This window comes from Camelus bactrianus, chromosome 3, assembly GCF_048773025.1.
Source record: "Camelus bactrianus isolate YW-2024 breed Bactrian camel chromosome 3, ASM4877302v1, whole genome shotgun sequence".
NCBI lineage: Eukaryota > Metazoa > Chordata > Mammalia > Artiodactyla > Camelidae > Camelus > Camelus bactrianus.
This window is the reverse complement of record NC_133541.1, coordinates 155,738,897-155,753,231: the sequence shown is the minus strand read 5'-3', so window position 1 is coordinate 155,753,231 and position 14,335 is coordinate 155,738,897. Positions and strand designations below refer to the sequence as shown.

At 45.9% G+C, this 14,335-nt stretch overlaps 1 protein-coding gene across 50 annotated transcripts in view; it reads right to left on the bottom strand.

Annotated features, from left to right (window-relative positions):
• Window positions 1-14,335, bottom strand: part of LOC141577196 (uncharacterized) — a 191,819-nt gene that overhangs the window by 40,462 nt on the left and 137,022 nt on the right. For 48 of the 50 annotated variants that reach the window (XR_012505929.1, XR_012505926.1, XR_012505930.1 and 45 more), the window contains one exon: window positions 12,203-12,775. The gene's annotated coding sequence lies outside the window, so the exon portion shown is untranslated. Of the gene's footprint in view, window positions 1-3,795; window positions 3,881-10,645; window positions 10,815-12,202; window positions 12,776-14,335 lie in introns of all 50 variants that reach the window. The other 2 variants (XR_012505914.1, XR_012505917.1) reach the window with 2 other exon arrangements.

The following is a 14,335-nucleotide window of genomic DNA, read 5'->3' as shown; positions in this document are numbered from 1 at the left end:
CCAGCCTCTTCAGTTTACAGGAAGTGGAGACTGAGACCTGGGATATGTCCTCCTGGCAATCGGCAGCAAACTCTCCTAGGCCTCATGTCTTGCACTGTAGCAAAAACCAACAGATCTTTACTAGGCCTATATTCATAAAAGTAACGTCTGTATTTTTCCAACAGTAGGTAATCTTAGTATCTTGCCAAATACTTCTCAAAGAGCCAGGAAATCGTAAAAGTTTGTTGAAATACAAAAACATTTATTTACATATTAAAACAGCATGAGATTTATTCTATTAAAAAAGTTACATGTCAAATCAATGTTTTGATATTTTAAACCTGTTAAAAGTGCAAGAAAAAAAAACAAAATTTTCTTTAATCACAAAAGAGAGATTATTCCCTGAAAATGATAAATGTGGATTTTTTTAAACTCTATGGATCTGGTCAGAATCCACGAATTTAAATGTCTGAGTGGATGTTACACGGTAACATGAATTCTGAGTTGTAACAATACACATTCTGTGAAAATAATCTTCAAGGTCGTCTGCTTAAGGCAATTTAACTAATCCCTGTCTCTAAAGAATGATACAGATTTCATTAAAACTTCATAGTGCACTAAAAAAAATAAATGAATCCTTGTTACTTTAAGCCATATTCATATATATCATATATATACATATTGAATATGCATCAGAAATAAGCCACCCCCTTTAGTATTCAGAGTTGATCCTTCTAAAATACCTGTCATTGTGACAGCACATTTTTATTAAGCACCTTTTGGGTTCTTTGTATACAAGGCGTCTAACTGTCACAGACAAGGAAAACGATATTACTCAAATTTCACAAATGAGGAAATGTACTTAAGCCATAAAAACAACTTACCTATTCATCATCAGGAAAGAAAAGAGTAATGATTTTACTTACAATATTCACTGACAATCTTTTCTTCCATACTAAGACTACATAAAACCAATTCAGTCTTTCTAAGTATTTCTGTCAATAAGGGCCAATAGAGAAAAGCAAGTAACATCACTAGCAATGGTTGGACTTTCAAAGCCCACTTCTCTTTTGCATTATAATTATTTTTAATGTTTTGTTTTTAGTGCTCACAGAGCACTAAAATTAAAAAAAAATTAACTTTTTAAGTCATTACATGAGAATAAAACTTTTGTAAAAATGTACAATTTTAATTTATGCCACTCTGTCTCGCATTCTCACTGGTGTCTCTCCTTTGAAGTCCTCATCAGGCTGAGATCACTAAAATTGGCCATTTATGGAGTCACAGGAGTTCGGGAATCCACTCAACGGGAGGCTGATTAGAGGAGCAATTAAAAATGCATTCTGTGCAGCCAGGGTTCCAGCACTGAGCAAGCCACTGCCAGCTGTGTGTAATTTGGGACAAGGTGCTCCATCTCTCAATCCCTCAGCTGCAAAAAAGGAGACACTGATACCTACCCTCAAACACATGCTATGAAGTAAAACATGAGGAAAGCATTTTAGCCTTAGGCAGGTGTCCATTCAGAGCGAGTTTGGTCATTATGATGATGAGGATGGGTGTTAATAAATTAAGCTAGACCAGAAAGTAGAAATCACCATAAAGGAGAAATATTTAAATCAATGAGCATTTTCTTTTGGATGGATTGCAGAATATTCTATTGATTTTTTTAATAAACCAAGATTTGTCCATTAATAATAGATTTACAGGTTCATGGACAAGTCTCCAGAAAAAGAATTAGAGGCCTCTAACCTCTGAATACTAAGAAAGTAAAGTTTAAAAAGAATTATGGGGGAGATTATACCTCATTTGGGAGAGTATGTGCTTAGCATGTATGCGGCCCTCAGTTCAGTCCCCAGTAACTCCATTTAAAAACTATTTTTTTAAGAAATTGAGAATTAAAGCAAACAGATGGAGGAATACAGAATTTTTTTAGAGACTCAACTCAGACTTCTGATGGGGAATAAAACATCCATTTCTCAGAGGAAATCTTGAAAACTATGTAAACTGGATCTGAGATGTCTAGTCTTTTAACATTATTGAAGAATTCATATTACCAAGTCTTAAAACTACCTGATAACCCACAGTGGTGATAGTGATCATAACAGCTGCCAACACGGATCGAGCTCCGGCTAGGAATGCTCTGTTCTGACATCTCTGCCCCTGAGGCCTCACCAGGCTGAGAGCACTAAATTCGGACATTCATGAGCATCTCGTGTAAGTCCTCAATTTGTGCTTCTCACTCCCCCCTCACCAGGCCCTCTGAGGGAAGCACTGTGATCATCTTCCCCACCCGCAGTTAAGGCCACTGAGGCACAGAGACTAAACCCGATCCAGGTCACACTGGCATTAAAGGACGTGTGTATTTCTGCTGTTTTACTTTTTACAAAGGAATCTGAGATATCAATTCAAGAGAGACTGTTAAATAATAAAGTCTGTCTGGTCTCCACCTCAAAGAGCACATAATATAGATTCCTGATGTAGGATGAGGCTGCCGCCACAAACTGACTCAGCTTGAAATTAATATCCAAGATGAAGCAGCGGATTCACGTAAATATTCACGACTGTCAACTCCGCTCTCGGGTCTGGGCCCTTCACTGCCTGAACGGGGGTGAAATCCCCACCCCTGTCAGGGAGGGAAGAGCTGCTCTTCCAGGTCGCACCCAGGCTTCACGGGCTGTTTCCCCTCACAGACTGTCGTCAACGATTAAAAAGCTCTCAAGATTTTTACACCATGCAAAACTGAAAGACATTTCTGCAGATGGAGCACTTTCTCAGGCTTAAACAATTTTTGCCTACACTCAGCAAGGGGGAGAAAAGAAACATGACTCTGCAAAGTCTCTGAGCCTCACCACTCACAGGAGTAGAACTGCCTCAGCACAAGATGACAGTTCACATTGCAGGGTGAGAACAAAATAAAGCCGCCCCAACCACAGGCACTCCCAGAGACAGCGCTCAGCAGTCTTTTGCACACTCACGGTTGTGCAGCCCTCACCACCATCTATTTCCAGAAAACTCCATCATCCCAGAAGAAACCCCCTGTCACTATCAGTCATTCCCTAATCCCCCTCCACCCAGCCCCTTGCAACCATCACCTGCTCTCTGCCTCTGCATTTGCCTATTCTGCACATTTCAGATCACTGAAGTCAATAATATGTGGCCGTTTATGTCTGGTTCCTTTCACTTAACGTGCTATTATCAAGGCTTTTCCATGTTGAAGTGGTATCAGCATCTCTGTCTTTTTTTTTTTTTGAAAACGTTAGTTTATTAAAAGGTGGTAAGTAATATCAAAAAGAGTAGAGTGGAGCATAAGGGGTGGGGATTCAAAAGGAAAAGGGTGGGTTGAGCAGTCAGGGTGGACTTCCCAGAACAGGTGGCCTTTTTCATCTTCCCCTTTATTTTTTTTCCTTTTTATTCACCCTTACGTATGAGTAATGTTCCACTACATGGAGATACTACATTCAGTTCATCCATTCAGCAGCTATGTATGGACGACATCCAGAAGAATGAGGGTAAGAGGTGACTAGCAGGGATGGCATTTAAGCAAAGGGCAAGATGTGCTTTAAAAAAAAAAAGCCAACAAACAGAGGCACAAGGAAATTCAGTCCGTTTCTGAGCAAAGTGCATGCTTGCTTCGGCAGGACTACAGTGCAGGTCTGGGGAGGATATTGGCAGGAATCACGGGGAGGGAGTCACCTAAGAAGACTCCCCACCGAAATCAGCTCAGCCAATTCTCCTCCCTCATGTTTCTAGGCTTCTCTTATTTCATGTAATAGCACTTTAACTACACATCTGATCATGTGCATCAGACCAACTTACCTTGAAGCCACAGAAAATCATTCACTGACCGGAGCAGATCCAGGACAAAACTGTGATGGACCAGGGAGTACTGCAGCATCCCAGCCTGCAGGCACAAACCCCACATGTGCCTTGGTGATGTCCAGAAAGTAAAATGCATGGAAATATCTCACTGCTGGTGCACAACATCTGCCCCCAAATTGCCCCAAAATCATACTGGTAAAGCACTACTCAACGCTCTCACTACAAAAAAAAAAAAAATGCTAAGAAGGCAAATTTAGGCTCTGCCATTGAAAACCAGCAACCATCAATGCCAGCATCTGAGCTGGAATGCTCCTGACTTCAAAAACCACTGCGGACTTATTTTTCAAACGGGAAAGCATATATGTATCCCACGTAGATGATATTACAGTAGGATTTTTATTTTCGAAACTTCCAGTTCAAAATTAGCACAAGAAAGATTATGTTCCAGCTTTTAAAAAACTCAATTATCTTCCACTTTCTTAATTTTGAACCTATTATTATTTTATAAATGGAGCAATGCTTCATATTATAAACCAAGTGTTTGGCTTCTGCAAACAAAACCTTTATGACCTCACTATTTCAGAGCAAACTTTAATGATGTTTTGAGAGGTGGGGCCTGGGGCGCTCACTAACAGCCCTTTAAATACTGACAAGGATGTGCTATTAATTAATGCAAAGGCACTAAGTCCACATTAACTAGGAAACCAAAGAAACTACACCAAAGCCTTACTTTATCATTTTTAAATATTCCTATTGTTTGAATATTAAAGTTCTTAAAAGATATGATTTTTTTGAGAAAGACAACAGCTGTATTAAATTTCCTCTCACCAAGAAAGCAAACTTTATCAAGAGTAAAAACCCCTATGGAAATTCAAAAGACAGGACGTTTCTAGATAAGTGAACATGCAGATCTGAACACAAACATAAATCCTATCAGATCTCACTCGAACCAGCTCAACAAAGTCCTGGGCTACCCTGGAACTTAGCTCTTCTCTTCCAAATGTTGGCTGAGCTAACATCATCACACAAGGCAGGGAAGAAGAGAAGAGGAAAGTCCACCTGGCGGCCTCCATCTGTTTCCTTCAAGCCAAAAGGCGCCGCAAGGGCGGCCCAGCTAACAAGCCCTCCCCATAAGGAAATCCGGCATCCACACTGCCCCTGCCGTCCCCAAGCAGCCCCGATGCCCCTCTCCCACTTGTGGCCTCCCAGCCTGTGAATGGTCTTCTAATTTCACTCCCCAGTTGGTGGCACCCTCCCCCTCTTCCCCGCTACACACAAACACACACACACACACACACACACACACACACACACACACACACACGCGGAGCCAAGGCAGGCTTCCCAAAGCATAAATTTGATTACATCACCCCACTTCAAACCCTTCAGAGGCTCCCTGGTAGAGTTCTAGCCCCACCCCCGACCCTGAACGCCCATCCTCACCTCAGTACCCAGTTCCCCAGTGACCTCAGTGGCCCCCTGACCTGCTCCTACTTCCCACTTGCCTCCAGGCTCATTTTGACTGTTTCTCAAGGAAGCCTTCCCTCCCTCCAACCTCCGCAATTTGTTCCTCTGTTCATAGAACATTCTAGGCTAAGTCAACTTCTGACACTGCTAAGCTCCCAAGGAGCATTTTGCTTACTAATGTGGGTCCAACCTCTCTCCCCTAGACACTCAGAAGTGTGTGTGTTATGAATAAATGAATGATGGGGTGGGTCTCAAAGGGACAGCCAGACCTGCTCTCGCCCGTCCCGACCTTTCTTACTGTAGAATATCAGAAGCAAAACCAGAAGTACCTTTCCTGAGGGTCACTTCCTGCTGACACCCTTCACTGCCTCCTGTGTCAGTTCTAGTAAAACCCAAGCTCTTCGAAAGACCTCCACCCCAGGCCCTCTCCAGTGTCCTCCCCAGCAGGGGCACCCACAACCCTGGACCACACATGGCACTCTCCCCGAGTCCCCACCGCACAAGCCTCCAGGCCTCTACCCGGGCTGCTCTGCCACATGAGCCACAGTCTTCATGCTTTCTACTGGCTGACCCTTACTCTGCCTTCACAACTGAATGTAGAGCCCATTTCTTCCAGGAAGTCCTCTCTGATAATATCCTTTAAGTCTTGGCAGGTCTCCCTCTGTAGCAGCACTGCATGGTGACCAACTGGGTGTTTGCTTGCTCCTTTGGGACCACGACCTATTGGGGGCCACGTGGGAAGGAGTGAGAGATTACAAGAGAGGTGGGAGAAGCAAAAAGCAAAAATCACAGCTGAAGTCCCAAATTCAAGGATTCTTTCTCAGAAAAACAATAAAATATTTCACATGTGTGCAATTTGGCTACTATTTTTGTGGCTTGCGGAAAGCAAGGGCTTGGTGTTCTAGTCCAAAACCCGGGTTACATGCAAAGAAATGTATATATTCATATCCAAAGGAAACCAGAGCTGCTCAACAACAGTTTGCAGTCAGAATTGAAAGGAATTTTGATAAAGGCAATGTCTCTCTCTCTCTCTTCTTTCTTTTCTGGCATCATATAATTTTAGAAGTATTTGCGTGACTAAGAGATGGCTACAGCCCGTGATTCTGCACTGGAGAGTTTGGGCTGAGGAAGCCCAGATTACATTCACTGTGTAAATGCAATCACACCAACAAACTGACAAGTTCCCTTGTGGAGGAGCTGATGTTCCAAAGCAGGCAAACTCATGCAGTAAGAAAACTCTAAATAAAAAGTAAGAAATTCAATGTTCTGTACTCAATTTCATTAGCTATATGAGCCATTACCTGATAGTATATCTTGTCTAATGAAACCCAAAAATAAATTCTGAACGTTGATTTTCTTCATCTGACTGTTTTATGCTAAATTTGGATATCAAACCCACAATCCATACAGACAGCTCAGGCCTATGCTGCAGCACAGCTACATCCCGTAGAAGAAAGTCTATCAAGGAAGAACTGGAGAGTTTCCCTTCAGAAGCTGCTAAGTCTGGTTTTGCACCTATACATCATTTGCAACCACTTCATCGTCAAAGGAGTAAGACCTTACCTCTGTGGGGCGTAAAGCACTGCGGTGCTTCAGAACAATCAAAGAACACTGAGCTTTGTGAATCAGTCCTGAGGCACTTAAATCGTACTTTTTCTGAAAGGCCCCAAAACTGACCCACTTCACCATTTCACGTACACCAGGGAGGTACCGGAATTAGTAGAGAAAACACGCCCTTGAAGTCTGACAAGACCCTGCTTGAATCCTGTTACAGTATTTACTACCCTCTAAAAGGACCAATAACTTAACCCCTCTGAGAAGGCTTGCCAATCCGCAAAAGGGGGCTGCCACCGCCCACCTGGGAGGCATGGATGTGAATGCAACACGCAAGTAGGGCAGCCGACTGGTACCTGACACGGGGCCTGGCTAGTTTCCCTCCGCTGCCCTTGTCCCCCTTTAAACTTGTGCTCTTTACCCGGTACCAAATGCCCGGAATAGACTGCCCGAATATTCTGTGTATCCCTGGATACATGCCTTACCCTTAGGAGGCCAGAAAAACAACTGCCTCCTCCCCAGTCACTATCAATGTTCTTAAGAGTCTGGATTTTTTTAACCTCTATTTTGCAGGGAGACTATTCCAGAATTTTTCAAGCACCATTCTCCAGGTTGGCTCCTCTCCCAGCGCCCATCCCTTCTCACCTCAGATCCTCTGTCTGCCTTCTGTTCATTGGAAAGCGAGTCAAGAAGAGCGGGGACTCCCTAGGCCTTCTTCCCTCCCTGATATGTTAGTGTGACTACATTCAACCCACGCCCCAATCCAACTCCAGCTTCTGAGGAGTCTACCCTCCCGGACCCTGCAGACTCTGCAACTTCCCAAGACACACACGTGGCCACGACCCTCCCTTCAGATTTCTTCCTGGCTGGCCCTGCCCACCCCCCGGCCCCTTAAAGATAAATGACATTGCCCTGAAAATCCCAAACGCCGCTGACTGACACACCAAAGCTGCATGGTCTGGGCTTTCCTCCAACCCAGGCACAGCCCTGCCCCCCCTCAGCCTCAGTCTGCAGCTCTCAAGATGATCTAATTCACATGCGCGTCTGTGAACACCAGCTAAGAATGACGACTCCCAACGTGTATCTCTAGTCCGGCTCCTTCAACTCAGCCCCAGGCTCATAGACCCGAGTGCCTCTATGAAGTCCAAACTTGGACGAAAAATGGCATCTTAAAAATGCCTCATGTCCACCATTTATTCTGGAATTCAATTTTTGGAAGGTACCTCCCATGCTCCCCATTTTAGTAACAGACCCAGCACTCACCTAGGTGTTTGAGGTCACATTCAATTTCCCCTGTTCCCTCCATCCAGCCCTGGCCTGGAATATTAGTCCTGTCATTTCCGTTGCTAAGCCCATCTAAAGTCTGGTTCTGCAGGGACCACGGCCGGATCCCCACAGGCTCACAGCAAGGTGCACTGAGTCACAGTCCTCCGAAGGGTGCTCCCTGGAGGGGGAGGCATCTCCTGCCACTGGTCACCACAGAAGGCACTGGATTCTCACAGAGGCTCTGGAGAAGGGACTCAAGGTTCTCCCGTGATCTGAGCTTTGAAGGTCCCGAGGTCTGGCGGAGCTCCTATTAGCAGACACACTTGCCAGTGAGCAGATGAGGATGGAGGAGCCCAAGCAAGGCTGTCCTCACTCCGACCCCTGGGCCCTCAGGAGCCACGGGAAAGGCCTGTGTCCAGGGCACAGCCCAACAATCACAGATCCCAGCCTGCATTTGCCAACCCGGACAGCCTAGACACCTTCTACTTGCGAGACTTAATTCTGTTCTGTTCCCCCCCGAGAATGTGATGGACACTTTCAGAATATCTGGCCTGTCTCAAGCGAGACAAAGTCAGTGAAGGATGAAGTGTTCACATTTGGACTAGAGCATGAAAGGAGAAACAAGACCTCATGATCAGCATGATGGTGGTGGCCAAACTCTTCCCCTGGGTGAGATGAACAAGGGTGGGGGTGAGAATCCAAGGTCTTAGATTGGCCAAAGCATCTTCCTTCAATGCTGACTGGGGGTTGGAGACTCACTAACGCAAACTAACGACACGGCTATCAGTGGGGGACGTCAGCAGCAACAAACACGGAGTCAGCTCTTTAATGCCAACATGGGTTAAAAGTAAAGGCCGGTGCAGGGAGGCCTGCACGGCTGCTGAGGCAAACCACAGACCCGGCTCTGAATGCCCACTGGCTGGAGCAGAGAGGAAGCTACGGTCCCTTTAACAGTCCCTGTGTCCACCAGATCCATGTAAGCCAGCTACTTAGGAGAAGTACATGTTGTCCTGATACTCAGAAAAACCAGCCTCGTAAAGGGAACAAAAGAGTGGCATGGATTTTAGACCCACTTCTGCCCCTTTATGAAGGCAAAATAAAGTAAATGGCACGGGGAAGTTGAATGCAAAAAAAAAAAAATTAAATAACCAAACGGTGACTGATTCCTCCAACATTGTACCCTGCAGCTGCTCACCCCCAAGCTTGCCACTTTCTCACCAGTGACCGCAGGTCAGGAAGCGCCGTCACGCACGTCACACAGAGACAGCCAGGAACCGCGTGCTGAGCACGTTTGTGTAAAAGCAGGAATCGAGCAAGATGCTGCAGACTTTGACTTCACAAGTTTAAATACTCCATGAAAAGAATCCCTCAACAGCCGCCTAAATCAATTCGCATCTCACTTCTTCAAAACAATTAAACTAATTGAATAAGGGTACATTTGTCACCAAATATAAGGAGGACCAAACAGGTTCCTCAAAGCAAAGATTTTAACAGATATCAAACACCAGTGGGTGATGTGCTAACAAATCAAATATTCCAAAAAATTAGAAAATAACAAGATGACTAGGATAATGCATGGATCAAGGCACCTGAAAAGTTTCTGCTTTTTAAAGCGATGGAGACAGCACGGAGGGCGATCTAGCTATTTCCAATGCAGGATATGCACAGCCACCTTTTCAGACGCAACTGCGCGGTACAAGAGAAAAAGGAATAAAGAAAAAGGAAAGGAGGAACAAGCGAAAATTAGAAACACACAAGAACAAAAATGACTTTGACAGCATGTACAAGAATTTACGTGAGTGTGTGAGGCCAGGGACGCAGGGACAGTGAGACCCACCCTCACCTCCTGCTCCAGGGAAGGCAGGGGCCTGAGGGGAGCGACGCTGCTTGGGGACCCCAACGTGGTCAGCGCCCCTAACCGAAACTCCACATACATGTGTCTAGGCAGCTTTTAAGCCACAAAATGTGGTCGCATTACAGGCTGGACAGTTTTACTCACTCCCAAAGTGAGTAGCAGGAGAGAATTAGTCTCTGCTCCTGCACCAAAGCATTGTTTTAAAAATTAATGACTGTGGAATAGTAAAAGCAACAATGGAGTAAAAGTGACTGGAGGAGAACGTGCTTGACCCGAGCTCACTGGCCGCGTTATCTCACTGACGTTCAGATGCTGGCTGAGCCCTTATGGTACCAAAACAGACAGATCCACCAGGAGGGATTTTAATGCGCTGCTGTATTTTGATGCCGAGAGCCATGCCTGGTACACGAGGTTCTGGGTAAACAATGGTGACTGTGTCAACACTATGGGCTAAGCACACATCCAGCTACTCCGCCAAATCCCAAGGGCAGGCTTCAAAAGGCAAATACAAGCTGGAATTCTCTGGTGGGTCTGCAGACTCAGAACCAAGCAGTTGCTGAGCAAAAATGTCACCAGTGCCTCCTATGACAAAAGAGGAGGCACTGGCCATGGGGCTTGGGCAGGGCTCCAGGCTTCCACTGCTCACCCACCAGTCTGTCCAGGGGGAGAACATGGTCCCTGCTTACGTTGCACTGATGCACCTACCTTGACTAACACCTGGGGGCTCAGCAGGAGGTGATATGTGAGGTGAACGGAGCCAGCCTCGGTGTAGCCCGGTGCTGGCAGCTGTGCCCACAGCAATGCCCAGGCACCTAAACCTGCCACCTCATCCCCAAGGAGCAGAAGGGTGTGCGGACGTGTAGATCACAGGGCCCTGCGAGGACAAATAAAGATCATGGCCACTACATGTCTCACCCCTTACTAAAGTCATAGAGGTATATCCGGGAGGAACAGAAAATTCATCCAGAGCTCACCAGGCACCACACGTAGGTGGGACTCGGCCCCCCTGTGCCTCTCACTCACAGGGATGGTCTGGACTTTCTTTTTATCAATTCTCTGGCATCTTCTCCTCCAACTTACCAACAACTAGAAAGTAGGATTTGATCTTAGGTAAGTTCAAGAATCACAGAGCACTGCCTCCACAGTGGGCCTGTGCCAGGTCCTCCGACCGTCACCTGTGGTACCGCCATGAGCGCCCTCCAGACTCAAGGCCCGAGGCCGTAGGCCGTGGGGGCACAGCTTCCCTCATTCTCCCCAGCAAAAGGGGACCACCTCTGGGCAAAGGCATCTCACCTTTTCTGCCCGAAGGAAAGCATGATAGATACACGGGGAAACAGAGCATAAGGTGGGGAGGTAGTAAGCCCAGGAGAGCTCATCTGCACATCCAAGGCAAAAGTGGGGCCGTTGACTTAATCACAGGGACAAAGTGAGGATGAGTCTTTCCCTGCTTTGTCTCATACTCCGTGATACGCCTTTCCCTGCATAAGGAGTTCATCCGGAATTCCCTGGAGGTGTTTCTGATGTCCTAACTTGGCATGCTGGCTGTCGGGGAGGAAGAGAGGGCCTGAACCCAGCAGGTGCTGGGCCTGGGAGGCAGGAGACACCGGCTCCAGACAAAGCTCAACCAGCATCTCGTTCTGCCTCTCGGGATACAGCATCTCATTTATAAGCAAAGGGATGAGACTGTCCCAGGACAGGCTGCCTAACAAAATTGAAATGAGAGCCATGTAAAGAAAGCTTCCCAGTTGCCACATTTAAAACGGTAAACAAAGAAACAATCAAACAAACCAAAAACAGATACTAGAAACTAATTTTAAGAACAGATCTTACTTAATCTGCTGTATGTAAAATACTATCATTTTGACATGTAATCAATATATGAAAGTAACAAGATAGTTTACATATTTTTTACTAGACAAGTCTCAGCGTCTGATGTGCATTTGACCTACAGCACATCTCAGCTCAGACCAGCCTCTTCCCCAGCGCTCATAGCATCAGTGGCTGTGGCTACTCTATTGGACAGCAACTCCAGGGGTCCCACCAGGGGTCTTGGCTGAAAAGCGGGAGGAAGTCTCCACACTGACCCTAAAAGGATCTCTCTGAAACAAAGGCAGATTCACTTTTAAATGTCTGTAAATCGTCGGGCTGCACCTCCCTCCGCCCTTGGCTACAAGACAGGCCTCTTCCTTGCTGATCCCTTCCTGGATGTAGGGAAGGAACCCGGCACACAGCCAGGGTGGCCGGGCCTACAGGTAGACTTACCTGCTGTCTGTGTCCAGTCCCATGAAGTCCTCCTTCTCAAACAAGGTGCAGAGGAGTGGGATCTTGTCCCCAGACTTGTCAGGGGCCCCATCCAGCCACTTGGACTTGAGCAAGATGAAGAGTGACTCAGTGAAGTCCTCGATCCTCTTCTCCACCACCCTGCAGTCCTCGTAGTTTGAAGGCCACGTTGGTGCGTGGCTGCTCGGCTACCTCCCCATGCAGCACAAAGACAAAGAGCTGAGAGTCATTAAGCGTGGTGCCATACAGCTCCTCTGTACATGGAGCTTCTCGAAGGCCTTGGCAGAGAGGCAGTCGGTAATGGTGACAAGGCCCACGACCGTGCGGTGTGTCTGGAAGTCACTCCACGCATTCTCGAATGCATAGTGGTGCCTGTAGTGGATACAGAGTGCCCACTGGGAGCCGCACGGGCTGATCTGGCTCACCAAGGGGATTCGTTTATAGATGCAAAAGAAATTGTCCTCTGAAATGATCCCCACGGGTTGGACGACCACGGCGAGAGTCTCGTATTCCTCAGCACACTGCACGTAGTGAGGGATGCTCATGTTGCAGGCCCTGCCGAGAGGGGAGAGGAAATCAAGGTAAATATTGTGCTGCGGGCTGCGGGCCTCACTGGGTTGCGGTGACCTGGTGTGTACCAGTCAGAAGGCAGGGGAAGCACAAGTAAAGCCGGGGGTACAGTTTGACCTCAGAGTCTGTACATGGCTACCGTAGCTCGGATCACATTACCCAGCTTTTGGTCTAGGCTTCCTGCCCCTGCATACAAGGGTCATTTCTTGTTTTCTGTTTCCAAGCACCTAGAAAGACCCTGATGCAAAGTCAGTGCTCAACACTGCGGAATAAAGAAATGAACAAAGGAAATGCTTTCCCCACCCCCCTTCAGCAGATTATAAAGAAAAGAACCGCAGTAGGATCAAAAGATCTGGATTTCAACACCAATTTATTTGAACTCCTAAACTGCAGAATAATGGATAAGAAAACTTGCCTTGGGGAAGAGGGTACAGCTCAGTGGTAGAGCACATACATATCATGTATGAGGTCCTGGGTTCAATCCCCAGTACCTCATTTTAAAAAATGAAACAAATGAATAATCCTAATTACCCTTCTCAAAAAATATTTTTTAATTCAAAATTCAAAAAACACCTTGCAATTGACACAACATTGTAAACTTGACTATACTTCAATTTAAAAAAAATCCTTGCCCTACAAGAATATATCTGGATTACGGAAGTTTGCAAATGTAAAATGCCTAGGGTACCACCTGCATAAAGAGGGGGGACTGCACACATTTACTATCCCTCCTTTATGAGCTATATTTCCTTTGGGGGGTGTTATAAACTCTCAGAGCTAATTTTCTCAGATTTAAAAAACAAAACAATACTTGATTCTCAGTACTGCTGAAGAATCAGATAAGCCTGTGAAAGCATCTGACCCACAGAGGTTACTCAATAAATGTTTGTTGAATGAATGAATAAACAAGCAAAGTGAATGCTGCTCCCTGCCACAGAACATCATAATGGTACTTCCTGGAAATCCCAAGCCCACGTTACACCCGACTACACACTAAACATGTGGGTGACCTGGGCAGGCCTGTGTTTTTCTCTAAGCCCCAGTTTAATGATAGATAGAAATGAGGGCAATAACACAAACCTCAAAGGGCTAGTGAGTCAGTAATGAATTGTACCCCAACTATGCAAGACGGAACCATTAAGGAAAATTGGGCAAAGGGTCCATAGGCCCTCCGTATATTATCTCCTACAAGTACAGGGGAACCTACATTACATCTCAAAATAAAAAGTCTAATATTTTAAAGAGGCTATTGAGGTTAAATGAGCTCATTGTCTCAAATAAGGAACACACAGTACAAGTACAACAATGCCTAGCCCATGAGATACACTCAGTTAACATTCCCACTGAACCCACTGGTCCCTCCAACTTCAGAGCATGAGGATGGGTCCTCGTGGCCAAAGGCCACTGAACCTGAAGCTAACAAAGCTAATGGTCCCCACTTGCAAGAGCCCCTGTCACCACCCTTGTTCTAATTTTCTATTTGTAATATTTTTTTATTTAATAGAAACCCCCAATTGCATAGCCTTCAGGTCACCAAAACCTGAC